This window comes from Macaca nemestrina, chromosome X (assembly GCF_043159975.1).
Source record: "Macaca nemestrina isolate mMacNem1 chromosome X, mMacNem.hap1, whole genome shotgun sequence".
Lineage (NCBI taxonomy): Eukaryota > Metazoa > Chordata > Mammalia > Primates > Cercopithecidae > Macaca > Macaca nemestrina.
Genome location: NC_092145.1, coordinates 138233947 through 138254421, shown reverse-complemented (window position 1 = coordinate 138254421; position 20475 = coordinate 138233947). Strand labels below are relative to the sequence as shown.

The 20475-nt window shown below is 38.1% G+C and overlaps 1 pseudogene; it reads left to right on the top strand.

Annotated features, from left to right (window-relative positions):
* Positions 1-5008: 5008 nt before the first annotated feature.
* LOC105478224 (12S rRNA N(4)-cytidine methyltransferase METTL15-like) lies at positions 5009-6226 on the top strand (annotated as a pseudogene).
* Positions 6227-20475: the final 14249 nt, after the last annotated feature.

Here is a 20475-nt window from a genome sequence, read left to right as displayed (position 1 = left end):
TGTCATAGCCGCCTCTAAATGGTGGCCTTTAGTCAAGTTTCTATCAGTTTATAAGATGACTGCCTATAGGTAGTTTTACTGACCTTTCTGTGTCCCAATACCAAATGATGAAAGACTTTTTTTTTTTTTTTTCTGACAGTATAGATTCTAAATTGGTTTTTCTGAGTTAAGTATCTACTTTTGGTCCAATTAGCTGTGGTCAACAAGTGGTGGAGACATGGCAATGACGTGGCTTCAGGGTCTCACTTCTCAGGGGGAGGAGGATTGATGAAGTGGAGCTCAGAATGGGCACATACTCTGAAACATTTACTACAGTGATTCATGTGTATTTCTTAGGTTGCTAGCTATGTTTCTACCACCCACGTTTATTTAGTTCTCAGAAGAAAAATCCCCACAAGCCAAGCAGCCAAAGACAAGCTTGACAGAACCATCTGGACTCCACAAAATTTGACATCATATTGGCTTATCTTAAACCCATTCTTTTGAAACTTATGGTCTTTTGACAGTTGGTTCCCAAGCAAGGAGGACTACATTTATATACAAAAGGGTACTATTAAGGCCTTTTACTAATATAGAATCTTTGATTATTCTGGTATATTTTTCAAAGGGATTTCTAAAAACTTTTATTTCATTAGATTCTTGGTATATTCCTGTGAATTTTGGTGGGGAACCCATTTCCGTGAAGAATGAACAAGCCTGCACTGCTGTCAACTATTTCATCAGCACGGAAATTGGCCTCATTCAAGCTGAGATGGGCTTGAATTTCTACAATCCGATGCGTGTTTTATGGCTAAAGTAAAATAAGATATAAAGGAGAAAAGAAGGAGAAAGAGAATCTGCTTTTGTGGCTCCAACAGATCTTTCCAGTTTGTTTTCTCATAAAGCCCTCTGGGCAGGGGCGGGGGGTGCGGGCGGGTGGGGAACACTATTTCTTTCCAGCAAGCTGCACTTGCAAGAAGCTATGGGAAGTTATTGTTCTCCACCAGAATGCTGCTGCTTCAAAAGATTATTCCAATCTTACGAGACAGCTAAGTTCTTTTGTCTTCACAGAAAGGAGCCTATAGACCTGGAACCCAGCAGACGTGGTCATTTTAAAGAGCTTGGAAACTTTCAGGTGGGTTGAGATGTGACTGGGCTGTGGGCAGGACCGTGGAATCAGCCATCCACATCATTCAGTTTTGGGAGTGGAGAGACTTTCTTACTTAAATCAAGGCTTTAAAATACAACATTTCCCACCTCAGGCAAAGCTTGGATAAAGTAGAGGTGCTTTTTTTGTGGCTTTGAAATAAACATTAAACTCTGATAATTTTCTCCTAGGTATGGTGACTCTTGCTCTTACTCTCATGAGGGCAGACCTGTGGAGACCAGAGGTGAACAGATTTTGGAATCAGGGGTCAGAACTGGGCTTGTCCTGCCAAAGCTTGCATGGAAGTTGTCATGCTTGTCAGCGAGCTATTTCAGTAGAAGGCTGGATCCTTTCCATCTGCCACTCCAGGTCCACCTTCTGCTTTTTTCCATCCTGCTCTGTCCTAGCAGGTTGATTCTTATTGGTCTGCTCCTATGGGTTCCCTTACTTTTTAGCTCCTAGTTGATTTTGGTCAGTGAAGCCCCAGGAAGAGCTAGGTAGGTAGGAGGAGAGGAGAATGAGATCAGGGTTTTTATTCCCTCATCTCCCTCCCTGCCCAGTCACTGTGGGTTGGCTGCCTCTACTGAAGGCTACAACTCCTGTTAGATTGCCTGTGCCCTTGTCTTTTCAGGCATGAGAGTCGTAACAGCTCCTTTATATGCTATTCCCAGAATACGTGATTATCTATTGTTGGGTTCCTTTTAATAGTCCTTCGTTAAACTCATACCATTTGAATGTGCCCATCTCTTTACTGCCAATGCTCACCTCTCAGGGGAAGAGGATTGATGGGTTCCTCTCACCAGATCTGCTTCCAGCACTCTAACCTGCTTCATGTTCAGACAAGAAAGTCAACCAATGTGATATTTTTTTCAGGAATACTGGAAGGATGTTCTGCAAAAAATACCTTCTATGCCCCACTTCCCTTGTAATGTCTTTATTAGGAGATTAAATCTTTCATTCTATTTAGAGATAAGGTTTTAATTGCAAAGATCCTTAGGAGAGGCATCATATCCCATTCAATAGTTTAAGAATAATTGAGAGGATTAACATTAGATGCTAGACATTGAGAACAAAAAGGTTGTCTCTGATCTCAAGGAGTTTATACTGTAGGCCAATAATTGATACTAAATTCTTTCTCGAGGATTCAGGGGATCATGGCAGACGGGAGGCAGGACTAGACTGCAGCTCCAGACATACCAGCATGTGGAGGCTTGCATTGTGAATTTTAGCTCCAGATCCACTGCAAGAAGAAACCAGCAATCCCAAGAAGACCCATAGACCCTCTGAAGGAAAATGGACTGCTCCTGCAGGGCCCGAGAGACACCCCCAAATACTGTGAGCACCCCAGTTGTGGAGATGGGAAAGGGAGACTGCCTCTCCCAAATACACACCCCCACTGGAGAAGCTGAAGATCTGTTTGCAGGAGAAGTTTCCGACTTTACCTGGAGCTGAGTCAAGTTAGAGAGAGGAGTGAAATACAAGGGTAGAGGAAGCAGCAGAAAGGCCCTGGGAGCTCACTGGGTCCCCAAGCAGCCCATTCCTGCCTGGCACCACAGGGATCCATTGGGAGGGTGGCCAGAGGAACAGGGGGTAAAACTCCACAGGGGGAAAGAATTCCCTAGCTGAACTTTGTAACAATTTGAATGAGACGAGAAGCCTCCTGGCCAGAATTCGGGGCAGGGCACAAATTGGGTATGCAGACTTCACAGGCAGAGGAAGAACTAAAGTCTTTTTCTCTCACAGCTGGGAGGCAGATAGCCTGGGGCAAGTTTTCAAACCCATCTTGCCCTCCACCTGGAAATAGACTTGGGGCTGTTGGTGGGGGGGTACAGTGGGAGTGAGACTGGCCCTTCAGTTTGCTTGGGAGCTGCATGAGGCCTGTGACTGTTGGCTTTCCCCCACATCCCTGATAACCTGCATGACTCAGCAGAGGCAGCCATAGTCCTCCTAGGTACACAACTCCAGTGGCCTGGGGATCTAACCCCCTTCCCCCACAGCAGCTGCAGCAAGACCCACCCAAGGAGAGTCTGAGCTCAGACACGCCTAGCCCTGCCTCTACATGATGATCCTTCCCTATCCACCCTGGTAGTGGAAAGCAAAGGGCACATAATCTTGGGAGTTCTAGGGCCCCAACTACTGCTGGTTCCTCTCCACACTACTACAGCTGATGCTTTCTGGAAAGCGCCACCTCCTGGCAGGAGGCCAACCAGCACAAAAATAGAGCATTAAACCACTAAAGCTAAGGAACCTCACGGAGTCCATTACACCCTCCACCACCTCCACTGGAACAGGTGCTGGCTGAGAGATCCATAGACGGTTCGCATCACAGGATTCTGTGCAGACAAACCCTGGTACCAGCCCGGAGTCAGATAGACTTGCTGGCTGGCTAGACCCAGAAGAGAGACAACAATCACTGCAGTTCAGTTCACAGGAAGCCACATCTATAGGAAAAGAGAGAGAGTACTACATCAAGGGAACACCCCATGGGACAAAAGAATCTGAACAACAGCCTTCAGCCCTAGACCTTCCCTCTGACAGAGCCTACCCAAATGAGAAGGAACCAGAAAACACGTTCCTGAATTCCAGAAAGAATTCAGGAGGTTAGTTATTAAGCTAATTAGGGAGGGACCAGAGAAAGGTGAAGCCCAAAGCAAGGAAATCCAAAAAATGATACAAGAAGTAAAGGGAGAAATATTCATGGAAATAGACAGCTTAAGGAAAAATAAAAAATAAAAATTCAGAAAACTGTTGACACACTTTTAGAAATGCAAAATGCTCTGGAAAGTCTCAGTAATAGAATTGAACAAGTAGAACAAATAAATTCAGAGCTTGAAGACAAGATCTTCGAATTAACCCAATCCAACAAAGAAAATAGAGTAAGAAAATATGAACAAAGCCTCCAAGAAGTCTGGGATTATGTTAAATGACCAAACCTAAGAACAATCGATGTACCTGAGAAAGAAGAGAATTCTGAAAGCCTGAAAAACATATTTGGGGGAATAATCAAGGAAAACTTCCCTGGCCTTGCAAGAGACCTAGACATCCAAATACAAGAAGCACAAAGATATCTTCACCTGGGCACACTGTCATCAGGTTATCCAAATTTAAGACGAAGGAAAGAATCTAGAGCTGTGAGACAGAAGCACCAGGTAACCTGTAAAGGAAATCCTATCAGATTAACAGCAGATTTCTCAGCAGAAACTTAATAAGCAAGAAGGGATTGGGGACCTATCGTCAGCTTCCTCAAACAAAACAAGTATCAGCCAAAAATTATGTATCCAGTGAAACTGAGTAACGTACATGGAGGAAAGATACAGTCGTTTTCAGACAAACAAATGCTGCGAGAATTCACCATTACCAAACCACCACTACAAGAACTGCTAAAAGCAGTTCTATATCTTGAAACAAATCCTGTAAACACATCAAGACAGAACCTCTTTAAAGCATAAATAACACAGGGCTTATAAAATGAAAATATAAAAGCAAAAAACAAAAAACAAAAAACCAAAGTACACAGGCAACAAAGAGCACAATGGAAGCAATGGTACTTCACATTTCAATACTATCATTGAATGTAAATGGCCTAAATGCTCCACTTAAAAGACACAGAACTGCAGAATGGATAAGAACTCACCAACCATCTGCTGCCTCGGGAGACTCACCTAACACATAAGGACTCACATAAACTTAAAGTAAAGGGGTAGAAAAAGGGATTTCATGCAAATGGACACCAAAAGCAACCAGGGGTAGCTATTCTTATATCATACAAAACAAACTTTAAAGTGGGCAAATTCAGGCTCTCCGGCACTGTAGTGGTAGTCGCTGGCCCAAATTAGAGGCCAACTGAGAAGTCTTCGTGCCTCAGATTTGTTGACCTACAGAATGCTTCAATATCCATATTTTTGTGGAATGTATAAAGAATATCTTTCATGTTGGTTAGAACCTGGCATACCTAATTTAGGTGTCTGGCCAGAAAGCATACACACTGCAGCAGAATAATATAAAGAATATGAAGCCCAGGAGCAAACAGATCAAACTCAAGCCCGGGATTTAAACAGATCTCAAGATAGAGATTTTGAAACTATGGCTAAATTACATATTCCAGAAATGGTGGATGAAGTTGTTCATTGTTGGTCACCACAAAAAGGACAGGCTTTTCCAGATATGACATTTGGTTCAGGAGGGCACATAAAAGCCATTCTACAGAAGGAGTCAGATATTGATATTGTTCTGTATGCCTTGGACAGAGACACAACAGCTTATGTATTAGCTGAACATCTTTCAGAGTTGTATCCTAAACAAATCTGAGATATGCTGGGCCAGTTCAGCCAGGATGAAGCCTTATTAATGAAAACTGAAGTGCAGTCAGGGACTTTTGATGGAGTTCTTATGGATCTTGGGTGTTCCTCCATGCAACTTGATACTCCCAAAAGGGGTTTTTCCCTTCAGAAAGACGGCCCCTTAGACATGAGGATGGATGCTGGCAGGTACCTTGACATGCCCACTGCTGCTAATGTTGGGAATGCTTTAGATCATCAGGCACTTGCATCTATCCTAAGAAAATATGGGGAGGAGAAGCATGCCAAGAAAATCGCTCCAGCACGCAGCATCTACCCCATCACCAGAACTGAGCAGCTTGCCAGCATCATTGCAGGAGCAATTCCTCCCTCTGCTATTTATGCAGGAAAAGACTTGCTACAGCGATCTACTCATATTGCCACCAAGACTTTCCAGGCTCTTCGCATATTTGTGAACAATGAACTCAATGAACTCTACACAGGACTGAAGACAGTTCAGAAGTTTCGGAGACCTGGTGGTCGCCTTGTTGCCCTCTCCTTCCATTCACTAGAGGATCGCATCGTCAAAAGATTTTTGCTTGGAATAAGCATGACAGAAAAGTTTAACCTAAGTGTTAGACAGCAAGTGATGAAAACATTGTAACTGGGTTCAGATCATGAAAACATGGAAGAATTCTCTATGAGAAGAGCTCCTTTAATGTGGGAATTGATACACAAGAAGGTACTCAGTCCACAAGATCAGGATGTACAAGATAACCCCAGAGGGTGCTCAGCCAAGCTTAGAGGAACTATCAAATTATAAGTCACCATCATCTTATTCTTCAAAATTTTTTTTCTCACAATTTCTCTCATCTTTACTCGTGTTATGTTCCTGAATGTCTTGATACAAGTTTAAGTGTGGGACAGTCTGAAAATTGATAGCATTTAGCATTTTTTTTCCCTCAAAAAGAAACTGTAGGAAATATTACCATGACAGAGAAAGTTCCACTCAGGGAGCAGAAGCATCTCAAGACTGGAAAAATGTTTTAATCTCTGCATCATATTGGACTCTTGAAATGCAATCCTTCCTGTGGCCAGGGAATTTTGTTTAAATAATACTATGTTGTATTTATCTAAATATGTAAACTCAACCTGTCAAATCATACCTGCATGTCCTAAATTTTGAACTTAGATATTCCAATTTGCAACAGCCTTTGCCTGGCTCAAATAATGATGATTATGGATGAATTTTAATGTCCCTACTTGTGAATAATTACTACAGCTTTCTCAAATGTAGGCTTTTTACAAATTTTAAATTTTAAAATATTAGTTTAAATATGTGTTCTGACAAAATTTCATTTTTCAAATTATAGTCTATTATTTTAAAGAGATTTTTCTGTATGATATGCGCCATTTTGTTCATATATAGCCAAGTAAAAATGTAAAATTCTTACAAAGAATTGTTTCACAAAACTTATCTTTCATGTCAATTGTATTTATTTTAATAATAGCTCACAATGCCTTTAGCAAGTAATAAAGTCTCTTATTAGAATCTTGTATTTTTTAATTAAGCTAATCAAAATAACTCTGCCAAGTCTATTTGAAATAGAAAACTATTTACCACAGTAAAATCAATGCTTCCTTAATGGTGTTACAAAGATATGCTAACTGTAACAAGGGTAAAAGTTTACTCAAAAAAGAGTACTTGGTAAAAGATTCTTTAACAAATTGATGAGACTGATTCATAATTCACATGTCAACTTTTTATATGTAATATATACTTCTAATTTATTCAGTTATTCAGCAATAACTGAAAGCAAAGTAAAAATGCAAAATCAAGCAAGTACTGAACTTGTCATTAGAAAAGCAAAGGTAAGTACAACATACATGGCCCACAGTCCACATCCTATAGAGTTTAGCAGAGGAAAATTATGTTAGATATAATCACAAAAATCACTATAAATTGGACACAGTGGCAAATACTACAAACAAGTCGTACATGGTACTATAAGAGCATCTAGTAAGGATTTTATCTGTTGTCAGAAACCAGGTATGAGAACATAATACTTGAATTGTGACCCGAAGGATGAGTTGGAGATAATTAGTCAAAGGGCACATGGGGTATGGAAGGGGACATGTTGATTAACGGTACATATAAATAAATATTCTCTTAAATAGTTATCCTTGAAATCATATTTATACCAATTTGCTCAGTAAACTTCTTTCAAATACAGAAAAAAGATTCTCCATTATGGTTACAAATTTTAAGTTGGTGGGAATGAAATATCAGCGTAACTGTATGGGCAAAATAGATAAGAATTAAATACATGAATTTACCTCAGACTTATTTTACTACCTCTGTAATATTTAACTTTAGTACCCAGGCTTGTTTACTACTTCTGCTTTACAGGCTTTATTTAAATCTGAACAATCCTGCAGGGAAATCAGAATTAGAAAAAAAAAAAAAAAATCTGGAGAACAACATGCTTGAAATAGAAACAAGAGAATGCAATTAGGTTAATTCCCTGAATCCTACTTGAACAATGTATAAATTTCTCTTTGCATGTAACACATATTTGTGAATGAGACATATTCCCCCAAAATTCTTATCCCTGTATGTGACTGGAAAATAAAAGATCACATCTGTATATTCAACAATCATTCATCTATTTCATAAGTCATTTTTTCATCCTGTATAGTGTGGGATTTTTTATGTTAAATAGACACTGAATGCACTGGTTGAACAGTGTCCCCCCAAAATTCATGTATTTCCTAGAGCCTCAGAATGTGACCTTATTTGGAAATACTGTCATTGGGGTTGTAAGTAGCCTAAGATGAGGTCATACTGGAGCAGGGCAGGCCCTTAATCCAACATGACTGGTGTTCCTTATAAGAGAAGATATGGCCAGTGTGGTGGCTCACGCCTGTAATCCCAGCACTTTGGGAGGCCAGGCTGGGTGAATAGCTTGAGGTACAGGAGTTCAAGACCAGCCTGGCCAATATGACAAAAACTCATCTCTACTAAAAATACCAGTTAATTTTTATTAGCCAGGCATGGTGATGTGTGCCTGTAATGTCAGCTACCCAGGAGGCTGAGGCACAAGAATCACTAGAATCCGGGAGGTGGAGGTTGCAGTGACCTGAGATTGTGCCACTGCACTCCAGTCTGAGCAACAGAACGAGACTCCGTCTCAAAAAAAAAAAAAAAAAAGGAAAATAAAAAGAAGAGAAGATAGAGACACAGGAGAGAGAATGCCACATGAAGCTAGAGCACAGATTGGAGTGATACATCATGGCAACCATCAGAAGATAGAAAAAATGCATGGAATAGATTCTCCCTCAGAGTTCCAGGAGTTGCCAACCCTGCTAACATGATTTTGCACTTCTAGCCTCCAGAATGGTGACAGAATATATTTCTGCTCTTTTAAGGTACCCAGTTTGTGGTAATTTGTTATAGCAATCCTAGGAAACTAATACTCTGACAGAAAAAAAAAATCTTTAATAATATGCATGAGAAAAATCCTTCAATAAACACAAAATTGGTTTCAAAATGTTTTCATGTAAAAATAGATTAACTTTTCTGTAACTAGGCTGTGTTTTATAGTCATTCTTGCCTGCTTCCTAGTCTTTGTTGTAGGATGCATAATAAGATACATGAATGAGCTTTAAATGGTTAACATTGGAGAACGGTTTTGAGAAGTTCATACGGTACACAGAAATAAAAGCTGATGTTACAATGAATGTGCATTACTTTTCTAATAAAATATTTCTGAATCTCAAAAAAAAAAAAAAAACACACACAAAACTTTAAAGCAACAGTGGTTAAAAGAGACAAAGAGGGACAGTATATAATGGTAAAAGGCCTTGCCCAACAGGAAAATATCATAATCCTAAACATATATGCACCTAACACCAGAGCTCCCAAAGTTATAAAACAATTACTAATAAACCTAAGAAATGAGATAGACAGCAACACAATAATAGCGGTGGGCTTTAATACTCCACTGACAGCACGAGACAGGTCATCAAGACAGACAGTCAACAAAGAAACAATGGATTTAAACTATACCTTGGAACACATGGACTTAACAGATATATATAGAACATTTCACCCAACAACTGCAGAATACACATTCTATTCAACAGTGCATGGAACTTTCTCCAAGACAGAGCATATATTGGGCCATAAAAAGAGCCTCAATAAATTTAAGAAAATTGAAATCGTAACAAGAACTCTCTCAGACCACAGTGGAATAAAACTGGAAATCAACTTCAAAAGGAACCTTCAAAACCATGCAAATACATGGAAATTAAATAACCTGCTCCTGAATGAGCATTGGGTCAAAAACGAAATCAAGATGGAAATTTAAAAATTCTTCGAACTGAATGACAAAAATGACATAACCTATCAAAACCTCTGGGATACAGGAAAGGTGGTGCTGAAAGGAAAGTTCATAGCCCGAAATGCCTACATCAAAAAGTCTGGAAGAGCACAAACAGACAATCTAAGGCTAGAGAACTAGAGAACTTAAGGAACTAGAGAAACAAGAAAAAAACCCAAACCCAGCAGAAGAAAGGAAATAACCAAGATAAGAACAGAACTGAATGAAATTGAAACAAACAAACAAACAAACAAAAGATAAATGAAACAAAAGGCTGGTTATTTGAAAAGATAAATAAAATTAATAGACCATTAGCAAGATTAACCAAGAAAAGAAGAGAGAAAATCCATATAACCTCACTAAGAAACTAAACAGGAGACAACCTAAGGTCACACCTTAAGGAACTAGAGAAACAAGAACAAACCAAACCCAACCCCAGCAGAAGAAAGGAAATAACAAAGATCAGAGGAGAACTGAATGAAATTGAAACAAACAAACAAACAAAAAATACAAAAGATAAATGAAACAAAAAGCTGGTTATTTGAAAAGATAAATAAAATTGATAGACCATTAGCAAGATTAACCAAGAGAAGATGGGAGAAAATCCAAATAACCTCACTAAGAAACGAAACAGGAGATATTACAACTGACACCACTGAAATACAAAAGATCATTCAAAGCTACCATGAACACCTTCACTCACATAAACTAGAAACTCTAGAAGAGGTGGATAAATTCCTGGAAAAATACAACCCTCCTAACTTAAATCAGGAAGAATTAGATAGCCTGAACAGACCAATAACAAGCAGCAAGATTGAAATGGTAATTTAAAAATTACCACCAACAAAAAAAAGCCCAGGAACAGATGGATTCACAGCAGAATTCTACCAGACTTCAAAGAAAAATTGGTACCAATCCTTTTGACACTATTCCACAAGATAAAGAAGGAACCCTCCCTAATTCATTCTATGCAGCTAGCATCACCCTAGTACCAAAACTAGGAAAGGACATAACCAAAAAAGAAAACTACAGACCGATATCCTTGATGAACAGAGATGGTAAAATCCTTAACAAAATACTAGCACTCTTCCAGTCTTTGGGAAGCTGCTGATGACAAAGCAAAAACACCTCACTGTAGCCCAGGACTCCAGGGGCTACATTAGGAGAGGGTAACCATGTCAGATGACCTGGAGAATGATCACAAAATTGGGCAATTATTTGACTAGGGCATTTTTAGAGGGCACCTACCTTGCAGCTTATCAAGGATGTCTGATTCTATGTAATGAATCATGTACCTAGTAGCAGGCAGAACTTCTAGGAATTCCCATGATTTATATAAAAGACTATCGACACTTCCAAGCTGTGATCTACCCAAGCCCTTGGCCCACTCCCTCAAGGAGTTTGGGCTGTGAGAGAGACCCACACATCCTCAGGTCCTGGTCTCCCAGCCTCAAGAGATTCTGCCCAAACACCAACCTAAAACCATTTTGTACATTCATTGCCAGATGTCTGATGTCCTTAAAAGTGCATAATTTTCAGCTTTTGTGGCTGAATCTTTAAATGGGCTCTTAATTTCCATAGTCTTTGAATTGTAACAAGCTTTCAAAGGAAGAGATCTCCACATCGAGGGTTTCAGCACAGTTTGAAAGGAGTGCTTAGTTGCAGCCATTAGTCCACCAGCAGGAAACTAGCAGGCTGCCATCACATGCAGCCCCACATTAGCAGCAAATGTAGGTTCTCAAGGGGAACACTAGGAAGACATTATTCTACACAGAGCCTGGGATTACTGCCTGTGTTGTAATGCAAAATAGAATCTGTGAAATGAACAATGCATGGGTCTTAAATCCCTTTCTTAAAAAAGAATCTCAAAACAAAAACAAAAACAAAAACAAAAACAGATGCGAATGGAGGCCTTAACTTTTCTGAGTTGTATCACCACTGTTGCTATGGTTCTCTTCTCTGCCATTACCATCTCATGGTTGTTCTAAGCTCACACCTTTGGTCAAGTGATTCCCTGATACTTGGTGAAAACCAAGACACAATTATGAAAGCAGTGCCTTTACTCTGATTGACTAGAGGCATCCTTTCCATTGAGTTGGACTTCTGATTTTACTTTGTTCCCATTTGTCACCTCATCTCTGTTGATTCTGCCTTCTAAATTAATTCTTCTGCCTATATGACTTAGTCTCCTACTGCTAACTCCTCTCTTACATAACCTCATCTGTTTGAATTCCCTAGTGTCAGTTATTGCTCGGGGAACAAAGGAAATGGAATGGCTTCTTATATTTATCTCATTTTTTTTTCCCCCGTGGGAGACTTCTGCGCGGGAGCTTTGGCCTATTCAGAAGTATACAGTATTCACAGACATGTACGAAGTCTGCCCCCTGACATTTAATCTTTAAAATTATTCTTCATAGTCAACTCTAGTCAACTCTGGAAATTTCTCAGGTCACTTAAAATGAGGCTAACTCATTCTCGGGATCTGGTGTTTCCAGATAATCAAGTGTTGCTATTCTTCAGTTTCAGCCTCTTCCACTGGAGTTTCAGCAGGAGTTGACATTGCTTTCCCATGTCTTCTCATAATTCATTACAATCTTGGGAAAGTCACTGCTGGAACATCCCCAAAGTCTGGAGCCCTGGAATCTGAAAAGGTACACAGCAGCAGCCATTCACCTGCACTCTACCCTTCCATGTTATCAGATCTGTCATTGTGTTGAAAAGTCGTATGGTGATGTGGAGTTTAACTGTTGTTCTCATCTTTTACAAAGGGGGAGAGAGGCCTGAGAAGGCTTGGGTTATAGTTTCCACTGACCAGCTGTGCGAGCTTGAACAAACAGCTTTTCTCTGTCTCTCAGTCTGTAAAATGAAGTGGTTTGATGTTTGATAAAATTCTAAAGTTTGAAATTATTATTTCTCTTAAATTTCTGCATGGAATTTATTTTCCCTGCTTATAAAATAGTTGGCATTTCCAAACTGTAGTCCTCACTGTATTCTTTCCCAGTCTTTTCCTATTATTCTAATTGTCTTTGTTTTTGGGTATGATATCTTCCCGTTTAACTTGTTAAAACATTTTTATCTATGATTTATTAGTGTATCACTTTTTGTATATAACATTCAAAATATTTTTTAGTATTGGTGGAAAATTTTAAAATTTCCTTCTTTAGTTATATTATGCTAGTGAATTTTTGTTGAAGTGTAACATGTATGCAGAAAAGTAGTAATAAGCATAAGGTTGAATTGTCACCAAGTAAATCTCACTTAATTATAACCCAGATCAAGAAACAATTTAACAAGCTTCCCAGAATCCCCCTCCATGCCCCATTCCATTAACTCACCTCCCCATCCTCAAGGGTGACCACTCTGCAAACATCTAACACTATATATTTGTTTCACCTGTATCTAAACTTTAAATAAGTGGAATCATATTGTATATGTTGTCTGGGGTTTGGCTTCTTTCACATTATGTTTTGAGATTCACATATGTTATTGTGGAGGGACTATAATTTTTTATTCTCGTTGCTGTAGAGCAGTTAACTTTTCAAATGATTTTCTTAAACTAGCATCAGAATTTCCATTCTGTGTTCTTAGACCAAATAAATGCTGATGACGTCTCTATGGGGAAAGAGTTTATATGCTAGAAAGTAGCACATCGGAATGATATAAGATGTTTTAACTTCTTTCCACCTGTGACCATGGTAACTACTGGAAATGCTGGAGAGTGTGGTGCTCAAAAGAAGCTACCAGACTATTTTGTAGATATTTCAGAGGATCCAAGAATGTCCTCATAATTTATGGAAATGTAGACCTTAATCCATTTTACTGATCAAAGTACCTGATCCAAAAATCAGGCCTTAATCCATTTCACTGATCAAGGTACCTACAACATATAAACTCCATTATGTATTTTGTTATCAATTTTATTTTGGAAATAGACAGATATGAAAGCACATAATCAACAAAATATGATCAATAGATCGAATAACTCCTGGGGCTCCAGGGTGGGGACAGGAACACAATGAAGAAGAAGTAACAATGTAGTAGTTGACTCCTCCGGAAGAAAAGTCTAATAAGCCAAGAGCAAGGCTGGGCTTAGTGCACGCACTCAGGACATTCTGAGTTCAAGTTTGAACTTGTGTACAATTGGCCATGCCTTTGAAAAGTCAGTTGGTTGATGCTTCCAAGGCAACAGTTTTTAATACAATCAAACATTGCTACTTGTCAAGATTATATATTCTAGTGATAGATTTGATGCCCTACCAAGAAGGGAATTATTCATGTGAAAAGTCTGAAAGCTCACAGTAGAAGTAAAATCTCAAGCTATTTATCGAAAATGCCCAATTTCTCCTATACGTGTTTACAAAGATTTGCTTTAATTTCTTTCGTGCTTTTTCACCTTTCTGTTGAGGGACAATTAGTTGTTAATTTCTTCCTTTAGTATTTTTTAGCAATCTCCAAAGTGAATCAAAAAGTCAGATTCACTCCCTTTAAATAAAAGAACCTGGACATTTTCTCTTCTTTCTTGGTTGTGGGCAAAGATTTTTTCTTTTACTCATTTCTTTCTATCCATCAGGAGTTAGGATGAAGGCAGCATATTTATTTGATGTAGAATAAGTGGATAACTCAGAATCCTTTTAAAATGTTATCCGTTTAAAAGGTCAGTAGTCCCATGCCCTTCAAGGTTTATCTGTCTGGCACTTGGGGGAGGGGGACAGTAAATAAATATGTAGAGGCTGATGTGATTTGGGGCCATCTGTGCCACAGACAAGTGAATGCTTCAGGCTTAGAAAAGGTTTCAAACAAACTGACTTCAAATGTTTTTTTGTTTGTTTGTTTTTTTGTTTTATTTTTTTGTTTGTTTTTTTACTGGAAACATGACTGTGGATTTGATACTCTACAATAGGGCACACCCCAAGAGTTGTGAAGTAGGATATGGGGGAATGATTGATTTATTTGGTAAATAAAAAGTGGGACAAAGGAGAGGAGACTAGGATTTTTAAAGTTCAGTTTAACAAAGTCAGAAACAAAAAGAAAAAAAAAAGGAAATATAAATGATACCACAGAAATACAAAAGATCATCAGAGAATATTAGGAATGACTATACACTAACAAACTGGAAAACCTAGGGAAAAAGGATAAATTCCTGGACACATACAACCTATAAAGACTGAATCAGGAAGAACTTGAAAACCTGAACAGATCAATAATCAATAGTAATCAGTAACAAGATTGAATCAGTAATAAACAGTCTCCTAACAAAATAATGCCCATGACCAGATGGCTTCACTGCTGAATTCTACCAAGCTTATAGAGAAGAACCAACACCAATTCTTCTCCAACTATTCCAAAAAGTTGAAGAGAATTCTCCCTAACTCATTGTTCATGGCAGCATTAACCCAATACCAAAACCAAATAAGAACATGACAGAAAAAGAAAACCACAGGCCAATATTCCTGATGAAAACAGATGCAAAAATACAAACTACTAGCAAATTGAATTCAATAGCGCATCAAAAAGACAATACAAGCTGGCCATGGTGGCTCATGCCTGTAATCCCAGCACTTTGGGAAGCCAAGGTGAGAGGATCACTTGAGGCCAAGAGTTCAAGACCAGCCTGGGCAACATAGTGAGACTGTGTCTCTACAAAATAAAAATTAAAAAAATTTTGGTACACACCTATAGTCCTAGCTACTCAGGAGGCTGAGGTGGGAGGATTGCTTGAGTCCAGGATTTCAAGGTTACAGTGAGCTATGATCATGCCACTGCACTCTAACCTTGGCAAAAGAGCAAGATTCTGTCTCTAAAAAAATTAAAATAAAATTAACTAAAAGATAATATAACAGGATCAAGTGAGATTGCATCCCATACAAGGGTAGTTCAATATGCATAAACCAAGAAACATAATACATCACATCAAGAGAATGAAGCCAAAAGCCGAATCATCTCATAGATGCAGAAAAAGCATTTGATAAAATCAACACTGCCTCATGATAAAAATGCTCAACAAACTATGCATAGAAGGAAAATACTTCAACATAATAAAGGTCATATATGACAGTCTCACAGCTAACATCACACTGAATGAGGGAAAGCTAAAAGCCTTTCCTCTAAGAACTGGAATAAGACAAGGATGCCCACTCTCACCATTCATATTCAACATAGTACTGGGAGTTGTAGCCAGAGCAATCAGGCAAGAGAAAGAAAGAAAAAGAAAACTACATCCAAATTGGAAAAGAGGAAGTCCAATTGTTCTTCTTTGCAAATGACGTGATCTTACATTTAGAAGAACATAATGACCCCACCAAAAAACTCTTAGATCTTATAAGCAAATTCAGTAAAGTTGCAAGATACAAAATCAACATGCAAAAATTAGTAGCATTTCTGTGGAGACCAGCTGGGTCGGGGAGACCCTAACCCAGCGGCACTAGAGGAACTAAAGACACACACACACAGAAATATAGAGGTGTGAAGTGGGAAATCAGGGGTTTCACAGCCTTCAGAGCCGAGAGCCCCAAACAGAGATTTGCCCACATATTTATTAACAGCAAACCAGTCATTAGCATTGTTTCTATAGATATTAAATTAACTAAAAGTATCCCTTATGAGAAATGAAGGGATGGGCTGAATTAAAGGAATATGTTGGGCTAGTTAACTGCAGCAGAAGCATGTCCCTAAGGCACAGATCGCTCATGCTATTGTTTGTGGCTTAAGAATGCCTTTAAGCGGTTTTCCTCCCTGGGTGGGCCAGGTGTTCCTTGCCCTCATTCCCGTAAACCCACAACCTTCCAGCGTGGGTGTTAGGGCCATTATGAACATGTTACAGTGCTGCAGAGATTTTGTTTATGGCCAGTCCTGGGGCCTGTTTATGGCCTGATTTTGGGGGGCTTGCTCCCAACAATTTCTATACACCAATAATGAAATAGCTGAAAAAAACAAGAAGACAATCTCATTTGCAACAGCTAAAAAAAATGCCTAGGAATAAATTTAACCAAATGGGCAAAAGACCTCTACAAGGAAAATGACAAAACACTGATGAAAGATATTGAAGAGGACACAAACAAATGGAAAGACATCCCATGCTCACACATTAGACTAATTAACATTGTTAAAATGACTATACTACCCAAAGCAATCTACAGAGTCAATGCAATCACCATCAAAAAACCAACATCATTTTTCACAGAAAATAAAAAACAATCCTAAAATTTATGTGGAACCCAAAAAGTGCCTGAATACCAAAGCACTCTTGAGCAAAAGGAACGATGCTGGAGGCATCACACTACTTGACTTCAAAATGTATTACAAGGCTACTGTAACCAAAACAGCATGGTACTAGTATAAAATAGACACATATGGACCAATGAAACAGAATAGAGAACCCTGAAATAAATCCACATATTTGCAGCCAACTGATTTTTGACAAAGGCACCAAGAACATACATGGGGAATGGACACCCTCTTCAATAAATGGCGCTGGGAAAACTGGATATCTATACACAGAAGAATGAAACTAGACTCCTATCTCTCATCATACACACACAAGAAAACCCATCAAAATTGATTAAAAAGCTTAATATAAGACCTGAAACTATAAAACTACTGGAAGAAAATGTAAGGAAAACACTACAGGACATTGGTCTAGGCAAAGATTTTATGGCTAAATCTCAAAAGCATAGGCAACAAAAACAAAAATGGACAAATGGGATATTAAACTAAAAAGCTTCTGCACAGCAAAGGAAACAGAGTAAAAAGACAACCTGTGGAATGGGAGAAAATATTTTCAAACTATTCATCTGAAAAAGGAGTAATATACAGAATATACAAGGAGCTCAAACAACTCAACAGCAAAAAAAGTAATAATCCCATTAAAACATGGGAAAATGATATAGACAGTTCTTAAAAGATGACATGTAAATGGCCAACAGGTATGTGAAAAATTCTCAATATCACTAATCATCAGGAAAATGCAAATCAAAATCATAATGAGGTATCATTTCATGCCAGTTAGAGTGGCTATTATTAAAAAGACAAAAAATAATAGATGCTGGCAAGGATTCAGAGAAAAAGGAACTCTTATTATACATTATTGGTGGGAATGTAAATTAGTACAGCCATTATGGAAAACAATATGAAGATTTCATAAAAAACTAAAAATAGAACTACCATATGATCCGGCAATCCTACTACTAGGTATGTATCCAAAGGAAAGGAGATCAGTATGTCAGAGGGATACCTGCACCCCCATGTTTACTGCAGCACTATTTACAATAGCAAAGCTGTGGAATCAACCTGAGTGACAATCAACAGATTAATGGGGATAAAGAAAATGTGGTATACATACACAATGGAATACTACTTGGCCATAAAAAATGAAATCTTGTCTTTTGCAGCAACATGGATAGAACTGAAGGTCATTGTGTTTAGTGAAATAAGCCAGCCAGAACATATGTTCTCATATGTTCTCACTCATGTGTGGGAAGTATAGAAGTTGGTATCAAGATAAAGAGTGGAATGATAGGTATCTGAGGCTGGGAAGGGTGTGTATGCACAGAGAATGAAGAAAAGTGGGCTAACGGGTACCAACATTCAGTTAGATAGAAGGAATAAGTGCTAATGTTTGACAGCAGAGTAGGGTGACTGCAGTTAACATCAATGTATTGTATGTTTCAAAACAGCTAGAAGAGAGGACTTGAAATGTTCCAACACATATAAATAATAAATATTCAAGGTGATAGATACCCTAAATACCCTGACTTAATCACTGCACATCCTATGCATGTAACAAAATACCATATAAACCCTATAAAATGTACCTATATTTCAATAAACATGCAGCTTAAGGTCTAGATTGCAATCAAATCCTGTGTTTGTGATTATTAGAAATCATCATCTACTTCCCCTTCCAAATTTCCCTATTTCCTTTAACATTGGTTTATTCTTTCATTTTATTTACAACTTTCAAGATTTTAAAAAGGCACCAGGCACTATTTACTACTATTATTACTACTCTTAATACTACTAACTAACAAATGTGTAATGAATGCTTACTATATGTCAGGTAAAGTGTCAATTGCTTCACATATGTTATTTATATAACCCTCTCAATAATCCAATGAGAGAGATATTATGTCCAACTTACAGATGAAGAAACTGAGGTTCAGAGTTGTTAAGCAACTTGCCTGATACAACCCCACTAGTAAATGCTAGAGATAGCATTCGAACCCCAGCAATCTTACAACAGAACAAATGGCAAAAACTGCAGTTACTTTGTACCAGCTTAACATTATTACCAACTTTTCCCCATTTCCTATGTGCAACTTCTGAGGATTATTTTCAAGTGAATACACATTTAATTATTTTTCTTAATTTTCAGCCTCAAATACACTTCTATGGATTCCATTTATTCATTGCTTTATGTGTCACGTAAAACCACATCCTAGTTAAATCCCACATCTACCTAAATGTAGATTCCAAGAATCTAAGGAATACCATTATGTGTAAAGCCCCCAAGGGTATTAAAAAGAAGAAATAAATCTGTCCTCTGATCAGGGAGTTACAATATGTGCACCAAATAACTCCAAAATCAGTGTGTTAAGTTCAAAAAGATGTTACAGATAAAAATTATGGGAATGTAGATGGAAGCAGCATTTTGGTCGAAAATTAAGAGTAAGTAGGAATTTGACATAAAAAGAAATAGAGTTCACTCCATTATGTATGGAGGCACAGTTACAAGGAATGAAAGGACATAGTCACAGAACTGGATGCAATAAATTTATCTGACTGGGGTACAGGCTGTGTCAGTGGCATATTTGAGCTGTACCTGCACTGAAACTCACCACTCTTTCTCCACCCCAACGTTCCTTTCAAATAATATCTTTACTAAAATGAAACTCATATATAATAATAATAACGAACTGGGGTCTTTTTATCATAGTAGGATTCTGACTTTTTAATATCTATATTATAAAAGGACTTACATATGGTTAGCATATCTACTTTTCTGAAGCAAGTATATGAATATACTTTAGAAGAATTTTTAGCAGGATTTTTTAAAAAAATGGTTTAGCTTAATTTTTGGCTAATCAGATTCAATGTACTGTATTGGAAAGATGATTTTCAGTTAGAAGATCTGAGTGTTCATCAGTTTCTAGTGGTACAATCTTAGGCAAACACTGAGCCTCCAGACCCCAGCTTTGTCATTTGTGAAACTGGGTAATAGTAATGCTTGGCTTGCCTTCCTAGGTAGTTGTGAGGACCAAATACATAATACATGGACTTGAAAAACATCTACAAATTCTAGCTGCTAATTAACCAGTAAAGTAAATTATTTGGTAGATGTCATTCCAGAGTCATTCTGGTTAATTGGTATTTGATTCCACTCATCTTGTTCCTGCTGTTAAGGTCTTTCAGTGTCATCATATCTCTGAACAAATTTAACAATTACCTTTGCAATCATACATAATTTCTTATTCTACAAAGTTCCTATCTCTATAGGGTGTATTCTCTGCTTCTATATTTTTTATGGTTGTAATCAGAATTAGTTCTTTCATGCAGTATCTAAATTTATGTGAGTGTGTGAGGAAAAGAGTTATGAAAGCAAATGAGAGGGAGAAAAACTCCTCACAGATAAGGAAGCAGAAACAGCAGATGAATGCTACTGAGAATTTCTCTCTGGAAGGTAATAAATGTATTC